The sequence below is a fragment of the Bacillus rossius genome, unplaced genomic scaffold, assembly GCF_032445375.1.
Source record: "Bacillus rossius redtenbacheri isolate Brsri unplaced genomic scaffold, Brsri_v3 Brsri_v3_scf397, whole genome shotgun sequence".
NCBI classification, from domain to species: Eukaryota; Metazoa; Arthropoda; class Insecta; order Phasmatodea; family Bacillidae; genus Bacillus; species Bacillus rossius.
Genome location: NW_026962587.1, coordinates 1 through 12,500, shown reverse-complemented (window position 1 = coordinate 12,500; position 12,500 = coordinate 1).

Sequence of the window (12,500 nt, the reverse complement as noted above, 5' to 3'; positions counted from 1 at the left end):
CTAGGGAGTAGGCGAGGCCAAACTTCCAAGGCTTTCACTGGCGAATATATCGCGCTCTTAGAAACTCGCATGGTACTTGGCGAGTGGATTTCAAATTATATGATCGGTGCCCACATTCGGGCGCGGCCCACTGCGGGAGCAGACCGTTGGCCCGTGGGCTCGCTGTGAACTAATTTGCCCACTGGTCCGAAAAGTATTCATTTCTAAACACCTTTGGCCAGGGCTGAAGACCGCGACTAACCCCTTTGAAACTTGTCTCTCAGGGAGCTGCGATCCATCAAACATTTCATTGTTAACAGAGGGGAACCATTACTTGGTTAAGACGATAGGACACGCGTTCCCCACCATTTCGCATCCAATCGAATTGCCGCACAAGAGCTCGTTACCTGAGAAAGGTATAGCATTGGCTCGCAGCTAGTGTATTGCAGTTCAGACAGATAGGCCACTTTAGATAGTTCTTAGTGTTCACAGTTATCACCAAGACTAGACCCATATGGATTTAATTCTTCAAGGAGCAGCGGTCCACCAATAAGAGAGATGAAGACATGTTTTCGGATGGCCACAACGCCCCCTCGCCACCCAAATGTGCATGTTTTAAGTGTACATTGGGAGTCGACGGAACATCGGGAGTCCGCTTGCTTTCTCCGGATCAGCTGCCACCCCCCTGATCTACCAGATAGACAAGAACATGTCTTCTCCACCAATCTCATCCACCGAAGCTCCGATCATGGCTTCTTCTACCTTTATACTGATATACCCCCACGGAGCAACATGCGGGCAAGGGAACTCTTGCTACCCTTCAGTAAAGCAGGTATCTCTTATAGATGGTGACTGCACCTTGGCCAGGATTGAAGACCGCGACTAACCCTCTCTTATAGATGGTGACTGCACCTTGGCCAGGATTGAAGACCGCGACTAACCCCTTTGAAACTTGTCTCTCAGGGAGCTGCGATCCATCAAACATTTCATTGTTAACAGAGGGGAACCATTACTTGGTTAAGACGATAGGACACGCGTTCCCCACCATTTCGCATCCAATCGAATTGCCGCACAAGAGCTCGTTACCTAAGAAAGGTATAGCATTGGCTCGCAGCTAGTGTATTGCAGTTCAGACAGATAGGCCACTTTAGATAGTTCTTAGTGTTCACAGTTATCACCAAGACTAGACCCATATGGAATTAATTCTTCAAGGAGCAGCGGTCCACCAATAAGAGAGATGAAGACATGTTTTCGGATGGCCACAACGCCCCCTCGCCACCCAAATGTGCATGTTTCAAGTGTACATTGGGAGTCGACGGAACATCGGGAGTCCGCTTGCTTTCTCCGGATCAGCTGCCACCCCCCTGATCTACCAGATAGACAAGAACATGTCTTCTCCGCCAATCTCATCCACCGAAGCTCCGATCATGGCTTCTTCTACCTTTATACTGATATACCCCCACGGAGCAACATGCGGGCAAGGGAACTCTTGCTACCCTTCAGTAAAGCAGGTATCTCTTATAGATGGTGACTGCACCTTGGCCAGGATTGAAGACCGCGACTAACCCCTTTGAAACTTGTCTCTCAGGGAGCTGCGATCCATCAAACATTTCATTGTTAACAGAGGGGAACCATTACTTGGTTAAGACGACCGGACACGCGTTCCCCACCATTTCGCATCCAATCGAATCGCCGCACAAGAGCTCGTTACCTGAGAAAGGTATAGCATTGGCTCGCAGCTTGTGTATTGCAGTTCAGACAGATAGGCCACTTTAGATAGTTCTTCGTGTTCACAGTTAAGACCACGGCTAGACCCATATGGAATTAATTCTTCAAGGAGCAGCGGTACACCAAGCATTTCATTGTGTACTAGAAAGCACCTCTACCATGTAACAAACATACGACCACCAAATTTCTGCTTACTTCCCCCAGCGGATAGTATTTGCTAGTATCATCCACAAAGTAAATCAATTTTTTCAATGTACCGCTTCTTGGGGGAACTGGGCATGAATCAATCAAGCATTTTGAGGTAGCATGTCCGCTTCACCGCGAGGTGCTCTGAATACCATTATACATTCTTTTTCATCATCCACTTTCAGACCACTACAAGACCCATACTGAATTAATTCCTCAAGGAGCTGCAGTCCACAAAACATTTTACTGTGTACTAGAGGGCACCTCCACCATGTAACAGAAAACATACAACCTTCTTAATTTAATTCTGCATTGTTTCCCAGACGATTTGTTAGCCATACAACAGTACCATCCACAGTAATTCACCTCTTTGAAATCCAATGCATTGTAGAGAAACTGAGGTGGTAGCATTCAAACCGTTCTGTAATGTTAATTCTGCTTCATAGAAAGGTGCTACAGGTTCCACAATAATTAATTGGATATTTTTGCAATATATATAGGGCGAGAAAACTCGGGGGGACTCCCTTTTCATTTATGTACATATTCTTTCCATATTGCAAATAATTCCAATTTTTCCCGATTGCATGTCCCCCTAATATACCCAAAATGGGCCTATCGATGGGTTCACAAAGGTACCCAAAATATGAGATTTTGACTGAAAGAGGCTGGCTAACTTCCGGGAACATGATCATAGGAAATAGGTCAAAATCCCGAATCGCAGTTGTTTACGAACAACCACGAACGGAGACTTAAAATAACCTATAAGGCTGGAATTCATGGGGCCTGTATAACAGGCATTTACACAGACTCTCGGGAGGGAGGGCTCTGTGGCCGGGAGAATTTTCTGGCTCCCCGCCCGAAACTTTTCAGAGTCCCTAATGCCTGCTTGAATGTGAATAAGCAGAGCCCGGTAGCTGATATTTTGCCGGGGTGTGGAGGCCCCGGTCGCCGCCAAATTCCTCTGGTCACAGCTTGTGTTAATACACATGTTAATTTTACATGCAAACCACCAATGACAATTTTCCTCGGCCGCGGAGGCCTCGGTCGCCGCCAGAATTTTCTGGTTCCCGCTCAATATATTGCAGAGTCCTGCAGGCCTGCTTCTGTAGGAATATGCAGAGCCCGGTAGCTGATATTTTGCCGGGGTGAGGAGGCCTCGGTCGCCGCCAAATTCCTCTCATCCCAGCTTGTGTTAATACACATGTTAATTTTACATGCAAAACCACCAATTACCATTTCCTCGGCCGCGGAGGCCTCGGTCGCCGGGAGATTTTCCTGGCTCCCCGCTCAATATACTGCACAGTCCCGCAGGCCTGTCTCCAGTGGAATACACACAGTCCGAGAGCCGAAAATTTGCCGGGGTGTGGAGGCCTCGGTCGCCAACAGATTGCCATAGGCTCTGGCTGCAATATTTACCGTGTATTTTTTCCCTCCAGAGACACCACTACACCCTATATAACCCAAAATGGGCCTTGACGCGTGTACACGCGGAGCCCGAGCGCCGAGAGTTCTCCCGGCCGCGGAGGCCTCGGTCGCCGGGAGAATTTCAACGGCCCCTGCTCGAAATTTTTCTAAGTCCAGAATGCCTGCTTCTCCCAGCCTGTGTTAATACACATGTTAATTTAACATGTAAAATCACCAAGGACCATTTCCTCGGCCGCGGAGGCCTCGGTCACCGCCAGAATTTTCTGGCTGCCCGCTCCCCATGGGTAGACGCGCTGCCCAAGCGCCGAGAGTTCTCCCGGCCGCGGAGGCCTCGGTCGCCGGGAGAATTTCTCCGGCCCCTGCTCGAAATTTTTCAAAGTCCAGAATGCCTGCTTCTCCCAGCATGTGTTAATACACATGTTAATTTAACATGTAATATTACCAATGACCTTTTCCTCGGCCGCGGAGGCCTCGGTCGCCGCCAGAATTTTCTGGCTGCCCGCTCCCCATGGGTAGACGCGGAGCCCGAGCGCCGAGAGTTCTCCCGGCCGCGGAGGCCTCGGTCGCCGGGAGAATTTCTCCGGCCCCTGCTCGAAATTTTTCAAAGTCCAGAATGCCTAGTTCTCCCAGCCTGTGTTAATACACATGTTAATTTAACATGTAAAATTACCAAGGATTATTATCCCGGCCGCAGAGGCCTCGGTCGCCGCCAGAAATTTCTGGCTCCCCGCTCAATGTATTGCAGAGTCCCGCAGGCTTGCTTCTCCAAGCCTGTGTTAATACACATGTTAATTTAACATGTAAAATTACAGAGGATTATTTCCCCGGCCGCGGAGGCCTCGGTCGCCGCCAGAATTTTCTGGCTGCCCGCTCAATGTATTGCAGAGTCCCGCAGGCTTGCTTCTCCAAGCCTGTGTTAATACACATGTTAATTTAACATGCAAAATCACCAATGACAAATTCCTCGGCCGCGGAGGCCTCGATCGCCGGGAAAATGTTCTGGCTCCCTGCTCGAATTTTTTTTCTAAGTCCCGATTCGCTATTACAGGCTGGCGCACGGAGTCCGAGGGGCGTAAATATGCCGGGTAGTGGTGCCTTCCGTCGCCGAGACATTTTACAATTGCCTGGGAGCAGTATTTAACATGTTAATTTTTTCCCCTCGTGACACCACTACCCCCTATATAACGCAAAATGGGCCTTGCCAAGGGGGCGCGCAACGCCCGAGCGCGGGCGTTTTTCCCGGCCGCCGAGACCTCCATCGCCGGGAGAATGTCTTCAGCTATTTGCTAGATTTCCCGATTCGCCCCGCACGACAAACAACCACGAACGAGGTGGTTTTCGAGAGTTCTCCCGGCCGCGGAGGCCTCGGTCGCAGGGAGAATTTCCCTGGCCCCTGCTCGAAATTTTTCTAAGTCCAGAATGCCTGCATCTCCCAGCCTGTGTTAAAACACATGTTAATTTAACATGTAAAATTACCAATGACCATTTCCTCGGCCGCAGAGGCCTCGGTCGCAGCCAGAATTTTCTGGCTCCCTGCTCAATATATTGCAGAGTCCCGCATGCTTGCTTCTCCAAGCCTGTGTTAATACACATGTTAATTTAACATGTAAAATTACCGAGGATTATTTCCCCGGCCGCGGAGGCCTCGGTCGCCGCCAGAAATTTCTGGCTCCCCGCTCAATATATTGCAGCGACCCGCAGGCTTGCTTCTCCCAGCCTGTGTTAATACACATGTTAATTTAACATGTAAAATCACCAAGGACCATTTCCTCGGCCGCGGAGGCCTCGGTCGCCGCCAGAATTTTCTGGCTGCCCGCTCCCCATGTGTAGACGCGGAGCCCGAGCGCCGAGAGTTCTCCCGGCCGCGGAGGCCTCGTAGCCGGGAGAATTTCTCGGGCCCCTGCTCGAAATTTTTCTAAGTCCAGAATGCCTGCTTCTCCCAGCCTGTGTTAATACACATGTTAATTTAACATGTAATTTTACCAATGACCTTTTCCTCGGCCGCGGAGGCCTCGGTCGCCGCCAGAATTTTCTGGCTCCCGGCTCAATATATTACAGAGTCCCGCAGGCCTGTCTCCAGTGGAATACACACAGTCCGAGAGCCGAAAATTTGCCGGGGTGTGGAGGCCTCGGTCGCCAACAGATTGCCATAGGCTCTGGCTGCAATATTTACCGTGTATTTTTTCCCTCCAGAGACACCACTACCCCCTATAAAACCCAAAATAGGCCTTGCGGTGGGTACACGCAGAGCCCGAGCGCCGAAGTTCTCCCGGCCGCGGAGGCCTCGGTCGCCGGGAGAATTTCTCCGGCCCCTGCTCGAAATTTTTCAAAGTCCAGAATGCCTGCTTCTCCCAGCCTGTGTTAATACACATGTTAATTTAACATGTTAAATTATCGAGGATTATTTCCCCGGCCGTGGAGGCCTCGGTCGCCGCCAGAATTTTCTGGCTCCCCGCTCAATATATTGCAGAGTCCCGCAGGCTTGCTTCTCCCAGCCTGTGTTAATACACATGTTAATTTAACATGTAAAATCACCGAGGACCATTTCCTCGGCCGCGGAGGCCTCGGTCGCCGCCAGAATTTTCTGGCTCACCTCTCAATGTATTGCAGAGTCCCGCAGGCTTGGTTCTCCAAGCCTGTGTTAATACACATGTTAATTTAACATGTAAAATTACCGAGGATTATTTCCCCGGCCGCGGAGGCCTCGGTCGCCGCCAGAATTTTCTGGCTCCCCGCTCAATGTATTGCAGAGTCCCGCAGGCTTGGTTCTCCAAGCCTGTGTTAATACACATGTTAATTTAACATGTAAAATTACCGAGGATTATTTCCCCGGCCACGGAGGCCTCGGTCGCCGACAGAATTGTCTGGCTCCCTGCTCGAATTTTTTCTAAGTCCCGATTCGCTATTACAGGCTGGCGCACGGAGTCAGAGGGGCGGGAATTCGCCGGGTAGTGGTGCCTTCCGTCGCCGAGACATTTTTCTATTGCCTGGAAGCTGTATTTAACATGTTAATTTTTTCCCCCTCGGGACACCACTACCCCCTATATAACCCAACATGGGCCTTGCCGCGGGTACACGCGGAGCCCGAGCGCCGAGTGTTCTCCCGGCCGCGGAGGCCTCGGTCGCCGGGAGAATTTCTCCGGCCCCTGCTCGAAATTTTTCAAAGTCCAGAATGCCTGCTTCTCCCAGCCTGTGTTAATACACATGTTAATTTAACATGTTAAATTACCGAGGATTATTTCCCCGGCCGTGGAGGCCTCGGTCGCCGCCAGAATTTTCTGGCTCCCCGCTCAATATATTGCAGAGTCCCGCAGGCTTGCTTTTCCCAGCCTGTGTTAATACACATGTTAATTTAACATGTAAAATTACCAATGACCATTTCCTCGGCCGCAGAGGCCTCGGTCGCCGCCAGAATTTTCTGGCTCCCCGCTCAATGTATTGCAGAGTCCCGCAGGCATGCTTCTCCAAGCCTGTGTTAATACACATGTTAATTTAACATGTTAAATTACCGAGGATTATTTCCCCGGCCGTGGAGGCCTCGGTCGCCGCCAGAATTTTCTGGCTCCCCGCTCAATATATTGCAGAGTCCCGCAGGCTTGCTTTTCCCAGCCTGTGTTAATACACATGTTAATTTAACATGTAAAATCACCAAGGACCATTTCCTCGGCCGCGGAGGCCTCGGTCGCCGCCAGAATTTTCTGGCTTCCCGCTCCCCATGGGTAGACGCGGAGCCCGAGCGCCGAGAGTTCTCCCGGCCGCGGAGGCCTCGGTCGCCGGGAGAATTTCTCCGGCCCCTGCTCGAAATTTTTCAAAGTCTAGAATGCCTAGTTCTCCCAGCCTGTGTTAATACACATGTTAATTTAACATGTAAAATTACCAAGGATTATTATCCCGGCCGCAGAGGCCTCGGTCGCCGCCAGAAATTTCTGGCTCCCCGCTCAATGTATTGCAGCGTCCCGCAGGCTTGCTTCTCCAAGCCTGTGTTAATACACATGTTAATTTAACATGTAAAATTACAGAGGATTATTTCCCCGGCCGCGGAGGCCTCGGTCGCCGCCAGAATTTTCTGGCTGCCCGCTCAATGTATTGCAGAGTCCCGCAGGCTTGCTTCTCCAAGCCTGTGTTAATACACATGTTAATTTAACATGCAAAATCACCAATGACAAATTCCTCGGCCGCGGAGGCCTCGATCGCCGGGAAAATGTTCTGGCTCCCTGCTCGAATTTTTTTTCTAAGTCCCGATTCGCTATTACAGGCTGGCGCACGGAGTCCGAGGGGCGTAAATATGCCGGGTAGTGGTGCCTTCCGTCGCCGAGACATTTTACAATTGCCTGGGAGCAGTATTTAACATGTTAATTTTTTCCCCTCGGGACACCACTACCCCCTATATAACCCAAAATGGGCCTTGCCAAGGGGGCGCGCAACGCCCGAGCGCGGGCGTTTTTCCCGGCCGCCGAGGCCTCCATCGCCGGGAGAATGTCTTCAGCTATTTGCTAGATTTCCCGATTCGCCCCGCACGGCAAACAACCACGAACGAGGTGGTTTTCGAGAGTTCTCCCGGCCGCGGAGGCCTCGGTCGCCGGGAGAATTTCTCGGGCCCCTGCTCGAAATTTTTCTAAGTCCAGAATGCCTGCATCTCCCAGCCTGTGTTAAAACACATGTTAATTTAACATGTAAAATTACCAATGACCATTTCCTCGGCCGCAGAGGCCTCGGTCGCAGCCAGAATTTTCTGGCTCCCTGCTCAATATATTGCAGAGTCCCGCATGCTTGCTTCTCCCAGCCTGTGTTAATACACATGGTTATTTAACATGTAAAATTACCGAGGATTATTTCCCTGGCCGCAGAGGCCGCGGTCGCCGCCAGAATTTTCTGGCTCCCCGCTCAATGTATTGCAGAGTCCCGCAGGCTTGCTTCTCCAAGCCTGTGTTAATACACATGTTAATTTAACATGTAAAATTACCGAGGATTATTTCCCCGGCCGCGGAGGCCTCGGTCGCCGCCAGAATTTTCTGGCTCCCCGCTCAATATATTGCAGCGACCCGCAGGCTTGCTTCTCCCAGCCTGTGTTAATACACATGTTAATTTAACATGTAAAATTACCGAGGATTATTTCCCCGGCCGCGGAGGCTTCGGTCGCCGCCAGAATTTTCTGGCTCCCGGCTCAATATATTACAGAGTCCCGCAGGCCTGTCTCCAGTGGAATACACACAGTCCGAGAGCCGAAAATTTGCCGGGGTGTGGAGGCCTCGGTCGCCAACAGATTGCCATAGGCTCTGGCTGCAATATTTACCGTGTATTTTTTCCCTCCAGAGACACCACTACCCCCTATATAACCCAAAATGGGCCTTGCGGCGTGTACACGCGGAGCCCGAGCGCCGAAGTTCTCCCGGCCGCGGAGGCCTCGGTCGCCGGGAGAATTTCTCCGGCCCCTGCTCGAAATTTTTCAAAGTCCAGAATGCCTGCTTCTCCCAGCCTGTGTTAATACACATGTTAATTTAACATGTAAAATTACCGAGGATTATTTCCCCGGCCGCGGAGGCCTCGGTCGCCGCCAGAATTTTCTGGCTCCCCGCTCAATGTATTGCAGAGTCCCGCAGGCTTGCTTCTCCCAGCCTGTGTTAATACACATGTTAATTTAACATGTAAAATCATTGAGGACCATTTCCTCGGCCGCGGAGGCCTCGGTCGCCGCCAGAATTTTCTGGCTCCCCGCTCAATGTATTGCAGAGTCCCGCAGGCTTGCTTCTCCCAGCCTGTGTTAATACACATGTTAATTTAACATGTAAAATCAACAAGGACCATTTCCTCGGCCGCGGAGGCCTCGGTCGCCGCCAGAATTTTCTGGCTGCCCGCTCCCCATTGGTAGACGCGGAGCCCGAGCGCCGAGAGTTCTCCCGGCCGCGGAGGCCTCGGTCGCCGGGAGAATTTCTCCGGCCCCTGCTCGAAATTTTTCAAAGTCCAGAATGCCTGCTTCTCCCAGCATGTGTTAATACACATGTTAATTTAACATGTAATATTACCAATGACCTTTTCCTCGTCCGCGGAGGCCTCGGTCGCCGCCAGAATTTTCTGGCTGCCCGCTCCCCATGGGTAGACGCGCTGCCCGAGCGCCGAGATTTCTCCCGGCCGCGGAGGCCTCTGTCGCCGGGAGAATTTCTCTGGCCCCTGCTCGAAATTTTTCAAAGTCCAGAATGCCTAGTTCTCCCAGCCTGTGTTAATACACATGTTAATTTAACATGTAAAATTACCAAGGATTATTATCCCGGCCGCAGAGGCCTCGGTCGCCGCCAGAAATTTCTGGCTCCCCGCTCAATGTATTGCAGAGACCCGCAGGCTTGCTTCTCCAAGCCTGTGTTAATACACATGTTAATTTAACATGTAAAATTACCGAGGATTATTTCCCCGGCCGCGGAGGCCTCGATCGCCGCCAGAAATTTCTGGCTCCCCGCTCAATATATTGCAGCGACCCGCAGGCTTGCTTCTCCCAGCCTGTGTTAATACACATGTTAATTTAACATGTAAAATCACCAAGGACCATTTCCTCGGCCGCGGAGGCCTCGGTCGCCGCCAGAATTTTCTGGCTGCCCGCTCCCCATGTGTAGACGCGGAGCCCGAGCGCCGAGAGTTCTCCCGGCCGCGGAGGCCTCGGTCGCCGCCAGAATTTTCTGGCTCCCCGCTCAATGTATTGCAGAGTCCCGCAGGCTTGCTTCTCCAAGCCTGTGTTAATACACATGTTAATTTAACATGCAAAATCACCAATGACAATTTCCTCGGCCGCGGAGGCCTCCATCGCCGGGAGAATTTTCTGGCTCTCTGCTCGAATTTTTTCTAAGTCCCGATTCGCTATTACAGGCTGGCGCACGGAGTCCGAGGGGCGGAAATATGCCGGGTAGTGGTGCCTTCCGTCGCCGAGACATTTTACAATTGCCTGGGAGCAGTATTTAACATGTTAATTTTTTCCCCCTCGGGACACCACTACCCCCTATATAACCCAAAATGGGCCATGCAATGGGTGCCCACAACGCCCGAGCGCGGGCATTTTTCCCGGGCGCCGAGGCCTCGATCGCCGGGAGAATGTCTCCAGCTATTTGCATGATGTCCCGATTCGCCCCACAAGGCGAACAACCACGAACGAGGTGGTTTTCGTTCGTGGTTGTTTTCGTTCGTGGTTGTTTACTGTTCGTGGTTGTTTTCATTCGTGGTTGTTGTGCGTTCGTGGTTGTTGTCGTTCGGGGTTGTTTTCCGTTCGTGGTTGTTGTCGTTCGTGGTTGTTGTCGTTCGTGGTTGTTGTCGTTCGTGGTTGTTTTCCGTTCGTGGTTGTTTTACGTTCGTGGTTGTTTTCGAGGCAATTGGTACTTTGAAAATTTCAATCGGTTAGCTAGAAAAAATTCTCCCGGCGGTGATTGCCTTGATCGCCGGGAGAATTTTCTGGCTCCCCGATAAAATTTTTTCCAAGTCCCGATTCGCTCTTACTAGCTGGCGCACGGAGTCCGAGGGGCGGGAATTCGCCGGGTAGTGGTGTGTTCCGTCGCCGAGACATTTTCCTATTGCCTGGAAGCAGTATTTAACATGTTAATTTTTTCCCCCTCGGGACACCACTACCCCCTATATAACACAAAATGGGCCTTGCCGCGGGTACACCCGGAGCCCGAGCGCCGAGAGTTCTCCCGGCCGCAGAGGCCTCGGTCGCCGGGAGATTTTCTCCGGCCCCTGCTCGAAATTTTCCAAAGTCCAGAATGCCTGCTTCTCCCAGCCTGTGTTAATACACATGTTAATTTAACATGTAAAATCACCAAGGACCATTTCCTCGGCCGCGGAGGCCTCGGTCGCCGCCAGAATTTTCTGGCTGCCCGCTCCCCAAGGGTAGACGCGGAGCCCGAGCGCCGAGAGTTCTCCCGGCCGCGGAGGCCTCGGTCGCCGGGAGAATTTCTCCGGCCCCTGCTCGAAATTTTTCAAAGTCCAGAATGCCTGCTTCTCCCAGCATGTGTTAATACACATGTTAATTTAACATGTAATATTACCAATGACCTTTTCCTCGGCCGCGGAGGCCTCGGTCGCCGCCAGAATTTTCTGGCTGCCCGCTCCCCATGGGTAGACGCGGAGCCCGAGCGCCGAGAGTTCTCCCGGCCGCGGAGGCCTCGGTCGCCGGGAGAATTTCTCCGGCCCCTGCTCGAAATTTTTCAAAGTCCAGAATGCCTAGTTCTCCCAGCCTGTGTTAATACACATGTTAATTTAACATGTAAAATTACCAAGGATTATTATCCCGGCCGCAGAGGCCTCGGTCGCCGCCAGAAATTTCTGGCTCCCCGCTCAATGTATTGCAGAGTCCCGCAGGCTTGCTTCTCCAAGCCTGTGTTAATACACATGTTAATTTAACATGTAAAATTACAGAGGATTATTTCCCCGGCCGCGGAGGCCACGGTCGCCGCCAGAATTTTCTGGCTGCCCGCTCAATGTATTGCAGAGTCCCGCAGGCTTGCTTCTCCAAGCCTGTGTTAATACACATGTTAATTTAACATGCAAAATCACCAATGACAAATTCCTCGGCCGCGGAGGCCTCGATCGCCGGGAAAATGTTCTGGCTCCCTGCTCGAATTTTTTTTCTAAGTCCCGATTCGCTATTACAGGCTGGCGCACGGAGTCCGAGGGGCGTAAATATGCCGGGTAGTGGTGCCTTCCGTCGCCGAGACATTTTACAATTGCCTGGGAGCAGTATTTAACATGTTAATTTTTTCCCCTCGGGACACCACTACCCCCTATATAACCCAAAATGGGCCTTGCCAAGGGGGCGCGCAACGCCCGAGCGCGGGCGTTTTTCCCGGCCGCCGAGGCCTCCATCGCCGGGAGAATGTCTTCAGCTATTTGCTAGATTTCCCGATTCGCCCCGCACGGCAAACAACCACGAACGAGGTGGTTTTCGAGAGTTCTCCCGGCCGCAGAGGCCTCGGTCGCCGGGAGAATTTCTCGGGCCCCTGCTCGAAATTTTTCTAAGTCCAGAATGCCTGCATCTCCCAGCCTGTGTTAAAACACATGTTAATTTAACATGTAAAATTACCAATGACCATTTCCTCGGCCGCAGAGGCCTCGGTCGCAGCCAGAATTTTCTGGCTCCCTGCTCAATATATTGCAGAGTCCCGCATGCTTGCTTCTCCCAGCCTGTGTTAATACACATGGTTATT